This window comes from Acinonyx jubatus, chromosome A3 (genome assembly GCF_027475565.1).
Source record: "Acinonyx jubatus isolate Ajub_Pintada_27869175 chromosome A3, VMU_Ajub_asm_v1.0, whole genome shotgun sequence".
NCBI lineage: Eukaryota > Metazoa > Chordata > Mammalia > Carnivora > Felidae > Acinonyx > Acinonyx jubatus.
Genome location: NC_069388.1, coordinates 125,845,306 through 125,858,985, shown reverse-complemented (window position 1 = coordinate 125,858,985; position 13,680 = coordinate 125,845,306). Strand labels below are relative to the sequence as shown.

Below are 13,680 nucleotides of genomic sequence, written 5' to 3'. Positions count from 1 at the left end.
GGAACCGGCTAGACTGATCCTTCCCCCAACTCCCTGTGCCGCCTTGGTCCGTCCTTTTCCTCGCAGGGCCTCCGGTTCCTTATCAATACAAGGAGAAGACGGGATTAGATTCGTTGTTCTCAGAGAGTGTTTTTGAAGCCGCAGGAGGAAGTGGGGGTTCTCGGCACCCCTGCATGTGAGGACCACTGCCTGAGCTGAAAAGGGCTGTTCGCACAAGAGGAATGGCCTCAGGGATGGGGGGCGGGGGTGCTGGGCCGTGGGGCCAGGGGATCCGAGCACCAGTCCAGTGAGGCCTGTCACTGACGGTGAGGCTGGGGGTCCTTACTTGGCTTGTCCTCAGTTTTCTCCTCTGCAACGTAGAGCTGACCACCCCCGGCCCCAGGATGATTGTGCTGGGGAACGGGGAGGGCTGGGCACTCAGAGGCTGGCGTAGTGCAGGGCCGCTGCGAGGGGGTGGCTGGACAGACATGGCCTGGCCGAGAGGGCTCGGAGGACCCAGGGCCCGCAGTGTGTCTGCGGAGGGATCCTGTGGATCAGTCCTCCCGCCTGTAAAATGGGCCACATCAGACAGACCTCAGTCTAACCCAGGGGGGTGACACAGAGCCCCCACGGCCTCAGATGTAAAGGGGCGATGATAAAGATAATAGCCACCACTCGTAAGGTTGTGGCCCACACCTATTTAACCATGCTCTGTATGGTTAGGAACTGTCTGTCTGTCCGTCTGTGTATGTTTTCTGCTTACCCTTCTACCACCCTAATGAATTCGGAGCCAGTACGTTTCCATTTTACAAATGGGGAAACTGAGTCACAGAGAGGTTAAGTGACTTGGCACACCCCTAGGGAGGGGTGGGCTGGGATTCAGAGTAGCCTGGTGCTGTCACACCTGGACCTGTGGGAGGTGAAAGGAGAGAAGCCCCCGAGCACTGTTGGGGCTCCTACATCCGGCCGCCCTTCTGCTGCTGCTGCTGTTCCTGCTGATTTTGCTGGGGCGACAAGGCTCATGTGAGACAAGTGTGCATCCCTAAAGGCGCAGATGGTGCCCTGACTTCCCAAATTATGTTCTGTCTTCTCTCAGACCATTTTTCACGCTGATATCTTTCTTTACCGCTTTGGGAAAATCGTAATTCTCTTGAAACAGATGGGTCAGAAAATTGAGTGTCGACTTCGACGTGGCCTTTCCTAGATGGCATCTGGAGACCCAGCGAAAGGGAGAAAACGTGAGCAGGCACGGCAGCGGCCACGTTGCCTGGCCGGCTGTGTGCACGTGGCCGGCCACTATTAAGTCCACGTGTCTGCACACAGGACCTTCTGAGTACAAGTACAGGAGGGTGGATGTTCCATTTCTCCTTCGTTGCTTCCCTGGCTCACCCTTCATGGGGAAGGGTCTTTAACATGGTAGCTCACCAGTATGATTCGGTGAAAAGGTTTCAAAATTATGGAAAAAAAAATTCTAGGTGCTTCTCTCTGAACGATCTGGAATTTTGGAGCCCACTCTCGGGACTGGGACCAAACAAGTGAGGCAGCTGGGGCACACTTAGTTACTAGCTCTCCTGAGAGTGACATCTCCTTGAATTTGTGCCCTATGTGCCTCTCTGGCCTCACCCCAGTTCCCAGCCCGGGGTTCCAGTGCCTGCTGGCTATGGGGAGCTTGGGTCACCTCTCAGGATGGAGTCAACACTGATCTTTGTGGCTTGACTGAAGAGAGATCCAGGAGGTGGTCCTTGGCCAGGGATGACAGAAAGGCCAAGACACAAGAGGCTGTCTCTGTGTGGACCACTGGGTGACTCAGCGGGCAGGGCACTGTTTATGAGACTCTGGGCTCTTTGGCTTCGGATCAGCCAATAAATCTTCCTGGCAATGTTATGTCTGCATCAGCTTTCAGACTCTGCGGGACATCCTGGAAAGGTCATCCCCAAATATGAAAAGAAACAAAATGAAATTTAAAAAATGAAATTAAAAAAAAAATCCGAGCCACGTTTGCCCCAGCAGACCCTCCGCGGTGGTAGCTTTGGCTCTGTATAGGCCGGGTGCTTCTGCAGGACGGGGGTCTTCAAATTCTGCATCATTTATTGACTTCATGAGAGCCCCACAGTGGGGAGGGGATGAGAGAGAGGAAAAGAAGGTAAAACTTTGGGCTCCAACTCCTGAGCAAACCTGAGTTTAGTTTTAATAAGTTGCATCGGTTAAAATCAGAATACTGGATTGAATTTTTCATACGTCAAGAAAACAGGTTGAAAGTCACTGTCTTAAGAGATATCTTATTGGGGCGCCTGGGTGGCTCAGTCGGTTAAGCAGCCGACTTCAGCTCAGGTCATGATCTCGAAGTTCACGAGCTCGAACCCCGTGTCAGGCTCTGTGCTGATAGCTTGGAGCCTGGAGCCTGTTTCGGATTCTCTGTCTCCCTCTCTCTCTGTTCCTCCCCTGCTCGCACTCTGTCTCTCTCTCAAAAATAAACAAAGATTAAAAAAAAAATTTAAGAGATATCTTATTAATTCCCTTTGAGGACACTTCTTGGCTTAAAAATCACCTATTTCCCCTTGATTCCTCCCTCCCCCCCCCCCCCCCATTGAGGACAAAAACATGAGATAGTTGAGGCCAGGCTGTCACAGGAAGATACTTGACTAAATGTTCGTGAGACAACAGGAGGGAAATAAACCCAGAAAAGCTTGTATTGAGGTAGCCTGGCAGCTAAGAGCCGGCTCATTTCCTAGTACAAATTCAAGGAGACACCCCTGAGCTCCCTACCTCCTGGCCACTGTCTCAGTGCCTTCCTGGGAGCTCTTCCGGACTCAAAATAAGGCGAAGCCTGGGGAACTTTGAACTCAATGGAAAACAGTCCCCTCTGCTTTGCACGCCAAGGCTCGGATTCTGTGTCAGTGTCCCATGTGAGGCCCACCTCTGCTTACGGTCGATAACATGGGGATGTCCACTCTTTTCAGGACAGATCCTTCCTATCCTCAGGGGAACGGCCTTCGAGACCTCTACAGGGTGCTCCTCAGAATACAACCCGGCCACGTCCACTTGCAAGTAGGGTGTCTCTTTTACTAGTTAATCATCACCAGGGTGACCGTAAATTCTGGTTTTCCTGGGACGGTCTTATTTTACGCCTGTTGCCCTGGTGTAATTATTAATAGCGCTCTTTTCACTCCCAAAGTGTCTTATTTTGGGCGATAAATTATATGGTCACCCTAATTATCATTGTTACAATCAGAGTGCTTCCTGACCCTCACTGCCCGCCTGACACTTACCCTTCCCCCGCCCCCTCCTCCAGGAAGCCCTCCTCCCGCCACGCTAATTCGAGCTGATCTTCCCTTCCAGGAGAATGCTTTGCTGCTTCTCGAGCCCACCCTGCCATGCCTTTCCCTCCTCCACTCATCCAACCAGGGCCGTGTGCCCACCTACCAACCACCCGGAGTATTCCAGGCCCTGGCAAAACAGGAGGAGCCAAATGCAGAGACAATAAGTGTGTAGATATATATTATGTTCCCTGAGGACAATGACTATGAAAAGAAGTCGAGCTGGGGTGGGGTGGGGGCGGAAAGTGATGGGAATGTGTGTGTCCTAGTTTTTTACGAGATGGGCAAAGCATTGTAGAAGAAGATGGCATTTGAAAAAACTTTTTAATGTTTATTTTTGTTTTAATTTTTTAATGTTTACTTATTTTTTTTAAAAAATTTTTTTTCAACGTTTTATTTATTTTGGGGGCAGAGAGAGACAGAGCATGAACGGGGGAGGGGCAGAGAGAGAGGGAGACGCAGAATCCGAAGCAGGCTCCAGGCTCCGAGCCGTCAGCCCAGAGCCTGACGCGGGGCTCGAACTCACGGACCGCGAGATCGTGACCTGGCTGAAGTCGGACGCTTAACCGACTGCGCCACCCAGGCGCCCCTTTTAATGTTTATTTTTGAGAGAGAGAGAGAAAGAGAGAGACAGAGCGTGAGTGGGGGAGGGGCAGAGAGAGAGAGAGGGAAACGCAGAATCCGAAGCAGGCTCCAGGCTCTGAGCTGTCAGCACAGAACCCGGCGTGGGGCTCGAACTCATGAACCGCGAGATCGTGACCTGAGTCAAAGTCAGATGCTCAACTGACTGAGCCACTCAGGTGCCCCTAACAAGGTGATATTTGAACAGAGGCCTGAAGGGAGTGAGGGAGCGAGGGAGCCCGGTGGGGAGAAAGCATTCGAGGCTAAAGGAGTCGCGTATGTAAAAAATCCTACAAAGGGAGGACTAGCAAGGACGGCTGTGTGTGGATGTCAATGCCAGGGGGGAAGAGTGCGTGTGGATTCGGAGTACCCGAGGGCCACTTTCTCTGTTCTCCCCATAGCCGGGCTTGACACGGAAGCTCACATCTTGATAACCTGGCTGGATGTGCGGCGGTTGGATCACACGTCAGCGGTGGCTCTGGGTCAGAGTTTCAGAGGACAGCCTTGCCAGTGTGGTCAGACTGCTGACATTTTGTTATGGGTTTACTGAGGTTCCCAAACCGTCTAAACCCCAAGCCGTCCCATCCCCCCCGCCCCCGACAGTCACCGATTGCAGCAGACTCCGGAAAGAGTGCGTGGTACCTCTCTATAGTTCAGTCTGCTCCACAGAACTTGACCGGGGCACATCTCCGGGGAATGGCCTCTTCACCTGACACCATTCTGCAGCGTTTCATGCGGCATCTACCAGACTGTGTGTCCAGAAGGTGAGGAGTGTGGCCTGCTCCTTCGGAGAGGACTCATATTACATGCTTGCTCCAGGCTATTGAATTTGGTCATATTGCATTCTTATTTTTAAGTGTATTTAAGTGGATCTTCTCCGGACAGTACAGATTTTGCAGCCAGACAGGGCTCATCAGCCCCCGGGGACCCTCAGTAGCAACCGGGCGGGACTGACCGGTGTGAACTTCTGGGAAGGAACCAACCCCGGGCTTTGATTTGCCATACCTTCTTTTGCTTTTCTCCTCGATTAATTTTCCATCTTAGTAAACCAATTTGAATCTTTTTTGAAGTGTCCCGGGTCTCAAAGGAATCCTTAACTAATAACTTTTTCAGACATCCTCATGTATAGGGTCATTTCACACACCCACTGCGTGAGAAAAGGCGTGTTAGGATCGCAGGAGATGGGGAAATGACCAACAAGTGCTGAGGGGTCCCTGCCCTCCAGCCTCAGCCCCCATCCGTTTCTCATGGGTCAAATCGCAGCGAACGCCGGTATTCTATAGAAGGAAGAAACTGACCCCGAAATTCCATCCTTCTAAAGGATTAATTATTTGCATAATTTACTTTGTTAATCATGGTGCTGGGCCTAGTACCTACGGAGAGGAAATCGGTTTTTAAAAAAGAAGATGGTTGGGTCATCGTTACTTCACTATGTCTGCGTTGGTGTCTTTGTGTTGAATGTAATTAAGAGCCTTAGTGTGAGTTTTTAAACGTCTGATCAACCATCCCCCACACTTTCACCCAACATGGCCACAAAGGGAGGTTGAGACTCATTCAAACCAGAACTTAGCAGCCTCATACAGTCCTATGCATGAGGGGGGAGGGAAGGGGCTTGGGGAGAGAATATATTGAGATCTGCCCTTTGATCGTGTTCAATGCGACTTTGCATTTACCTGAGGGATTAAAAGTTCTCATTGACCAAGGCTCCCGGCTTCCTACTCAGCCTTTGACGGGACAAGTGTTAATTGGACAATATAATGGGGACAATGTTAATTCCCCTCTTAGAGTTCCTTTTCTTGTTCAGTCAAATAGAAAGGCCCTTTTAAATGGCAGAGAGAGGAAGAAAGGAGCTGGTTTATAAGGGTAATAGACTGCACATCTTCCCCCTTGTCTCAGAACAAGTGCAATGGAGTCAGCATAAAGCAGGCCCTAAACAGGGAAAGAAAGGGAGCGATGTGGTGGTTTGCCTGGAATGTCACCCTGGATTAGGGATCGGGGAAATATGGCCAGTAGGCTCTGTCTGTTTTCGTAACAGTGAGGGGTGGCGGTTTGCGGAGGGGGCGAGAGACACCTAGGATACTCGGGGTAAGGAAAGGACAGTTTGGTGTAGGAAACGGGGGTGACGGGGTGACAAGGACAATAGGACATAGACGATCAGAAACGTGGTGGGATCCCCTGAGCAGCTGGGCTGAGTCGGACACTCCCCAAACCTGAAGAAGTCACGACTGCACGGGGGAGATGGGCAAGAGGCAGGGATTCTAGAAACGATAGCCCGCGTTCATGGGTTCCTGTAATTAAAATTTTCCTCCTGCCCAATCTTAAAATAGGCTGAAGTGCAGTTGTCTGTAGATTCTGGGAGCCACGTGGAGAAACTAACGTTTTCCCCGCAGTTTCCATCTCTCTTCAACAACCCCGTCTGTTTCTCTGCTAACGAAGTCTTTCTGCTGTTGAACCTCGACTAATACTTCTTCTATCCCTGGTTTTTATGAATGATGACAAAGGCCCATTCAGTTTTTCAGTTGTTAATTTATTCAACAGGCATTTTCAGGCATCTACCATACGGCAGGTACTCTGCTGTGTACCCTTGAGCAAGTCACTTAAACTTCCTGTGCCTCGAACCTTCAGTCATGGGAATAATTACCCCAGCTTTCAGTCTACAAGGTTCTTTTGGGGATCGATGGAGATAATGGATATAAAAATACCTTATAAACTGTGAAATATGTGAAATGAATTATTCTCTTTATGACTTTTATTCGCTGGGGAGATAAAAGGAATGCGTAAGAAACGATGAGGAACAAAGACAAGAAAATCTCTATTGAAAGACAAGCCTGCCAGGCACAGACAGAGCACAATGCAGGAAACTAAGGCCTGAGTGACTCGAGGGAACCGCAGTTGTCCAAGGCGGGTTGCTTGAGGGAGGTCCCAGCCCTCGCTGGCAAGAGTCAGCATCCTTCTCCGCAGCTGCAGCTCCAGTTGAGAAGGCACCTTTCTGGTGCATCTGGAACCAACCAACCACCATGTCTAGTAACTCAGCATCAGGGACGGGCTTTGGCCCAGTAAGGTGCTAGTAGCATCTGATCTCTCTGCGTTACCCTCTGATTCCCTTAATTCTAACAATGGCACCTCTTTCTTATTTCGTCTTCCAGTCCTTCTACCTTCTTTGTAAGCGATTTCCTGTACTAACTTCCCACCATTTGAAACACGAGAGCAAAAGATTTCTTATCGATGCAAAGACAGTACGAACACTCTTTGTTCTTTCCTTCTGGGGCAGAAATGGAAACAATTCTTGCTCAAAAGCGAACAAGTTAGTTAACGTCGCTCCTTGCTGACCCTGAAATCCAGGGTGATTCCTTCCATCTCTCTGTTGCCACCTCTGAAAATGCACACAGTAAGTTTGTGTTGGTGAATTATCGCTCACAAACAGAGCAACCCCACGTGGCTGCGCAAAATCTCTGCTCTGTGTAGCCGGGCGTCCAGGTGCACTTGGGGCCAGCACACTTTCTCATCAACTCGTCTTCATGCACCTGCTTCATCATCCAGCATCCGGCCTTTGACGGGGCCCTTCTTGCTCTGAGCTGAAAGCTGCACACTTCAGACTCACCAGCCCTTAAATATTTTATAGCAGACCGGCTGGAAATTAATATTTAATCACAGACTCCTTGGCACGTAAATATTTAATCATTGATATGGCTGATGAGTAATGAATCAGCACCCAGGAAAACTTTTGGTCTCTGGTGCCGGTTTTGAAGGATCTCTGGTTCTGGTCTCAGAGGACAGAGGTATCAGCGGTGATTTTATTTCTACACCGAGCTTAATAGTTTTAAGGGCTCTGAAAAAAAAAATGGGCTTAATACCAATCTGAGGTTCTGGATCAGAAAATCGCATCTTCAAAGACCATAAGCAAATTGCGAATAGCCGTAGTTTGGAAAGAATTGGCTGGATGGCTACAGTAATCAACATTTCTGTCAATTTATATCCTAAGAAAAGACAGGGGCTGGGATGAGGAAGGGATATCCTTAAAGGCATAAGATGGGGGCTTGGGATGGGAAACTGGAACCCCTTATGTTTCCAGGGGTGATTTGGAATATGAAGTGAAGAGAAAAAAATCAGGAAAAAGTTAGGAAATTCTTTTAAAAATATTTTAATGTTTATTTTTGAGAGAGAGAGAGAGAGCGTGCCTGAGCATGCGCGCAAGTGGGGGAGGGGCAGAGAGAGAGAGAGAGAGAGGGAGACACAGAATCCAAAGCAAGCTCCAGGCTCTGAGCTGTCAGCACAGCGCCCGACGCAGGGCTCGAACTCAGGAAGTGAGTGATCATGACCTGAGCCAAAGTTGGTCACTCAACTGACTGAGCCACCCAGGCGCCCCTAGAAATTCCTTAAATATAACAGTAGGTACAGACAGGAGGGGGAAAATTGAGGTCGGAAGGACTCATGGAGCTTTAAAAAGTAAGAGCAGTACAAATTTCATGAGTTACACAGCAAAGAAACTGCCGGGGTGCATGTGCCCTGAAAAGAGCAGCTTCCTCACCAGAGAGATTTCTATTATTTTTTAAACCTTACACTTTGATGACTCCAGGATAACTTGCACCCTACCCTGCTTAGCTTTGCGGGGCCATCATCACAAGCGTGTGCCACAAGCCCTGGGCTGCTTCCAAAGACACCCATTCTGCGAGACCTGACTTACTTCTAAAAATTTGAGTCCTGTTTTATTTTCCCTGAAAATGTTTCTGCCCCCTCTCGGCCTTGCTCTCAGCTTCCCGCCTCACGGGGGCGTCTCGCCGTCTGGGTCACATGGGCTTGGTGCCTGTTCTATTGCACCTGGGGTGGCCTGGCTGGCAGGCAGTCACGTTAGCCCAGCTGGCAGGTCCCCAGGGGCACCTGCGGACACTGGCCCGATGAGGGGGTGCTGCTGAAGTCCAGGGTAACTCACAACCGTCACTTCCAACTGGGAGACTAGACCATAGGACCACCACACTTCACCTTCCCAAGTTACGAGAGGGCTCCGGGCCTTATCACTCTGTTTACAGAGGATCCACTGTCCCCAAGGACTTCAGGAGAGAGGACAAGGCTAAGGGTTGGCGCTATAAGCCAGGGCTCTAGGGGGGCCGCTTCCCTGCTCTGTCCACTCACCTCAGAGGCCCCACTTACCTCTCTTCCCTGACCTGTGCAGCCAGCAGCCTCAGACACGCTCTCCTCCTCCCCCCCATCACCCTCCCCCCTTCCCTCGACCCCTCAAATGACATCGACTTTCCTTTCCTCCTGAATGCTGGATTGGAGGCAGACTTTTTTTATTTTTTTTAAAGTCAATTTTCCATTTCTGCATTTTTAATTTATGGGGAGTCTCAAGAAATAGGAACAAGGGAAGGAATGAGGGGCCAAGGGAAACTGTCATGATTCCTAGTACAGAGTCATGATTCTCCTGCCTCAGTTTCCCCTCCGACTCCAGTCAGTGCACTTGAAAGTGTCTGTGTGGGTGTGAGGGGTTCCTCACCTCAGCATGGGAGTCCTAGCCAGAACCCCCCTGTGCGCAGAACCCCCCTGTGGCTGATTTGGAGGGTCGGGATGACCGTAGAATTCAGTTTCTAGAATTCAGCCTTAAAGGACTTCATTTCTCCATTGTGATGGGCACTTACCTTGCCACTGGATAGCCATTATCCCCATTCTTCTTTATTGTTAGAAGAGTTCCAATTTTGGTGGTGGTGGGGGAAGGAGTTTATTGTCCCATGTGCTTAGGGGCAGGGGAATCTTTCTGTCCCCATGGGTGAATGTTGATTAGTCTAAACTGACCGTGGAAATTCTATTCCCTTCTTGTTATCGCTTTAGTCATGGGTACGTAGAGCAATCCTAACCAATATGGTATGAAGGAAAATCAGGGACATCTGTTCAGGAGGCTTCTGGAAAGGGTATTCCTCACTGACAAAAAGAGACGGAGGAAGAGGAATTGCCCACCTGCCTTCGGATGCAGTGGTATGAACTCAGTGGGGCAGCGACCTTGTCGCCACGAGACAGACAAGGACCAAAGCTGAAGATGGGAGAGAAAAGTGAAGCATATGATCCTAGTGCCACTACACTGACCGAATCTAGAAGCACTTTATCTCCAGGCTTCTTAGAACGTTTAAGCTGCTTCTAGCAGACTCTTTCGTTATTTGGGTTCGAAAGCATTCCAATTAATGTACCTCATGAATAGGGGAGGTGGGACTGACAGCTAACAAGCTAAAGACTCAAGACAAATGACAGGGAAATGAGAAGTCAAACAATAATGAGGAACTTTTTCATGCCCATTAGGTTGGCTGATAATCGAGCCTGGTGCCTGCTGACCTTGGGTGAGACTGTGGAGCCATGGCACCTCCCCCACACTGCCATCACCTCGGGAAACCAGCTGGAGTGTCAAAAATCAGAAGATGCTCACAGTTAGTGGGCCAGCCATTCTCCTCTTTGGCAAATAAGTGGAGATACCCTTGTACACATGCAGAGGGGAACGTGCATACTAATGCTCTTGACAGTATTTTCGTAACGGAGGAATTTGGAAACAAGCCTTGATGGTCATCAACTTGAAACCAGACTGCTTCTCCAGACTTTGGCCCCATGAATAAAGTGCAGCTACATGTATCAACATGATTAAATATCAAAAATACAATTCCGAGTGAAGAAAAGTACGTCTCAGAGATACAGGTAGGATCTGAAGTGATTCATATGAGGTTTCAAAACACACAAACAACCTGATAAATATGTAAAGAAATGCATTGGGAGGATAAGCACCTTGTTCAAAATGGTAGCTTGTTTGAGGAAAGAGAGAGGGGAATGGTGCATGGGGAGCTCCATTAGACCTCAATGCTTTTCTTCCTTAAGCAGGATTGGGAGTAGATGGTGGATATTAGATTCTCTATACTTTTTTTCATGTGTCTGAAATATTTCATGAAAAAAAAAATTCTTGAAACTGGTGTTATGGGCTCGAATCAATGAAGTGAAACTTGACATCGACAAGCATATGGTCCTTAGCCAGGTGCGTACGTGGAGTTTTTTAAGGTGGGGGGTGGCAGTGGTGCCTGGATTAATAAGAGTTTATGAGAAAAGGAACCAGAGAGGTTTGTTTTATTTGTACCACGAGATTCTTGTGAACCAACAGGATGATGTAGTTTCTAAATAAGTTGGTGTCCACTTGGGTTAGAAGCATAAAATTACAGTGATAACTTAAGAGGAAGTGAGTCCAGCCTTATTTCCCACTGACAAGACGTTGCCCGGAGGATGATGTGCAGGTCCAGATTTGTCACATTACAAGGACTATTTTCAGGGTAGAATAGGTTAAAAATGAATAACGTAGTGAAAACCCTCGAGACGATGTCATACAGGATGGGTTGGGGAACAAAGGACGTAGTTGCAACACAATGACTCTCATCACATCTTTGATGAAATGTCATGGGGCAGAGGGAGAAGATATGTCATGTGGGACCAGAGACTCACCCAATATTGAAAGATATCGGGTGCATGTGTTAGGTGGGGTGCTACTTTTAGCTCAGTATGAGCTGGAGCTGATTAATGTTAGAGGTATCCTATGATGGGAACAGTGGCCCTGGGAAACAGTTGGCATCTTGTCACTGGGAAAGTCCAAGAAGCCTTTGTGGAGGGGTGGGGTTCCAGCACTGAGTGGGTGGCTAGACTAGACAGCCTCTGAGGTCCTGGTCCTATGGTTGCACAGTCATGGGACAGAGCATACAATACAGATATTATTGGGAGATGCCAGCAACTATGTGACGAGCAATGAGACAGCCTGGAAATAATTCCAGCACTGTTTTGGCCATCGGCTTTGTGATCAGGAGCATCAATCATTCTTTGGGCTTTCTATTTGCTGAAAGGTGGAAGAGAAGCCTAGGACATAGGTGAGGGCTTGGGTCTACAGAAGGGAGATGGCTGAAGTAGGGGCTGTGGGCGGATACAGCCCACCCTCTGTTACCATAAGGAGGCAGCCCTCAAGAGCATGGTAAGAAGATACGGTTTCCAAGGACGGCTGATATCTATCCGTAAGCTACAGCCTGTGGATGCAAGTCCTGCCTTATGGATTAGCTGCTCCCAGTGTTGAAGAATGAGAGAAGTAGTGGGCACGTACAAATAGATGCGTAAGTAGGCTGGAGATAGGACTTGGAGAGTCTCTACTCAATGATAATTTTGAGGAATTGAGATTTCCACCAGGGGCTCTAAAGTCCTGGGTTCTGGTGGGTACAAAGAGGTAGATGGGAAGGTAAGAAGGAAGCGCTTCTCACAGTGTGAGGATAAATATGCCTTTCTTTATCCACCAAATTTTCTCAATGGGTGGTGGTGTGTAGTGTGTGTGTGTGTGTGTGTGTGTGTGTGTTTTCCCCAAAGGCTTTGGGAAAGTTTTGTTTCACTGTTGTAATAAGGTCTCAGCTGTGTTTGGTAGAGTGTTAAAAGCAGAATGCCAGATGACAAAAAGTATTAAGGATCAGTGAGAGATGACCCCTTTCCAACATCCACTGGGCCTGTGCGATCTCTGCCCAGAGGGAACCCCTATGGCCCAGTATGACCTTCCATGTCAAATGTGGAGTCTGCAGATGCTGTTTTCTTTCCTCTTTCTCCTCCTTTCTTTCTTCATCCGTCCCTCCGTCCCTCCCTCCCTTCCTCCCTCTCTTCCTTCCTCTGTCTCTTCCTTCCTCCCTTCCTTCCTTCCTTCCTTCCTTCCTTCCTTCCTTCCTTCCTTCCCTCTCACCTTTCTTCTTTCTTTCTTTCTTTCTTTCTTTCTTTCTTTCTTTCTTTCTCCCTTCCTTCCTTCCTTCCTTCCTTCCTTCCTTCCTTCCTTCTTTCCTTCCCTCTTTCCCTCCCTCCCACCTTTCTTCCTTTTTTTCTTTTCTTTCTTTCTTTCTTTCTTTCTTTCTTTCTTTCTTTCTTTCTTTCTTTCCTTCCTTCCTTCCTTCCTTCTCTTTCATTGGGTTTGATGTACTTTATTGATGGAACATCCCAGGGCATCTGGGATGGAAACTGTCAACATGGGGAGATTCTCAGGGTGCTGGAGGAGGCATGGAGGCAAGGACTCCCCAGCAGCTGAGGACCTCTCTGTTGCTCTCATGCTCTCATGGAGGCTGGTGGTCCAGGGAGCTTTTACTTCTTGGATACCATGTGGACAATATGGTCTACTACCTGGTTGCTGCAGCCAAATTCACTTTTGTATCAGGAAATGAGCTTGACAAAGTGCTTGAGGGCAATGCCAGACCCATGGAAGCCGTTCTTTTTTTCAAAGGAAAGATGGAAATCCTCCTAAAGGCATGTTTTCCTATAACTCAGCATCTTGGCCTGCTTCTGCTTTACCTGCTTCTGGGGGTGGGGAGGGATGCAGTCATCTCTTTCCTCTAGCCATGGATCTGGAGGCCATTCAGTAGGGATGTGTTAGTTATGTATTAATGTGTAACAAATTACCCCCAAACTTAGTAGTTTAGAACAACAACCATTTATTATCTCTTACAGTTTCCGAGTGCCAGGGGCTGGCTGTGGCTTTGCCGGGTTCCTGCTCAGGGTCTCACACGACGTTGCGGTCAAGCTGGGGCTGCAGTGTCTGAAGGCTGGGATGGGTCCACGAACCCACTCCAAGCTCACTTATGTGGGTGTTGGCAGGAGACTCCAGTCCTCACCACGAGAGTGTCTCACGTCTCCTGTTCCTGACATGACAAGTGATCCAGAAGCAAGTGATCCAGAAGCAAGAGAGTGACAGAGAAAAAGTGGAACCTGCAGTCTATTGTAACCTAATCTTGGAAGT

At 48.8% G+C, this 13,680-nt stretch overlaps 1 long non-coding RNA gene across 1 annotated transcript in view; it reads left to right on the top strand.

The window, feature by feature from the left end:
* Positions 1 to 13,680, top strand: part of LOC113604947 (uncharacterized) — a 106,015-nt gene that overhangs the window by 75,756 nt on the left and 16,579 nt on the right. Inside the window, exon 10 of the long non-coding RNA XR_008289670.1 lies at positions 10,203 to 10,589. This is a non-coding gene — a long non-coding RNA (uncharacterized LOC113604947). The remainder of the gene's footprint in view (positions 1 to 10,202; positions 10,590 to 13,680) is intronic.